We start from the raw sequence: 658 nt of genomic DNA, 5'->3' as shown, positions 1-658 counted from the left end.
TCAACCTCCGTGTTGGGAGATCCACTGCTCTCTTCAAAGTTGTCAGACAGAGTCGTTCGCGCCTGCACAGGTCTCTGCTGCTTCCCTTGTTATTTCCTAATCTTGAATTCTAATTTGATTGTGCTGTGGTCTGAGAGATTGTTATAATTTACATTCCTTTGCATTTGCTGAGGAGTGTTTTAATTCCAATGAGGTGGTTAATTTTAGAATAAGTGTGATATGGTGCTTAGAAGAATGTATATTCTGTTGATTTGGGGTGGGGAGTTCTGTAGATGTCTATTAGGTCTTTTGGTCCAGAGCTGAGTTCAAGTACTGAATATCCTTGTTAATTTTCAGTCTCACTGATCTGTCTAAAATTGACAGTGGGGTGTTAAAGTCTCCCACTTTTATTGTGTGGGAGTCTAAGTCTCTTTGTAGGCCCCTAACAACTTGCTTTATGATTCTGGATGCTCCTATATTAGGTGCATATATATTTAGGATAGTTAGCTCTTCTTGTTGCATTGATCCCTTTACCATTATGTAATGCCCTTCTTTGTCTCTTTTGAACTTTGTTGGTTAAAGTCTGTTTAATAGGAGACTAGAATTGCAACCCCTGCCTTTTTTTTTTTTTTTTTTTTTGCTTTTCATTTGCTTGGTAAATATTCCTCCATCCCTTTAT

At 37.8% G+C, this 658-nt stretch overlaps 1 long non-coding RNA gene across 1 annotated transcript in view; it reads left to right on the top strand.

Moving 5' to 3' along the window:
* LOC105506273 overlaps positions 1 to 658 on the top strand; it is a 133,987-nt gene that overhangs the window by 20,621 nt on the left and 112,708 nt on the right. The window lies entirely within an intron of this gene.

The sequence above is a fragment of the Colobus angolensis genome, unplaced genomic scaffold (genome assembly GCF_000951035.1).
Source record: "Colobus angolensis palliatus isolate OR3802 unplaced genomic scaffold, Cang.pa_1.0 Scaffold134, whole genome shotgun sequence".
NCBI classification, from domain to species: domain Eukaryota; kingdom Metazoa; phylum Chordata; class Mammalia; order Primates; family Cercopithecidae; genus Colobus; species Colobus angolensis.
Note: the sequence above shows the minus strand (reverse complement) of the source record. Positions and strands in the feature narration are given on the sequence as shown.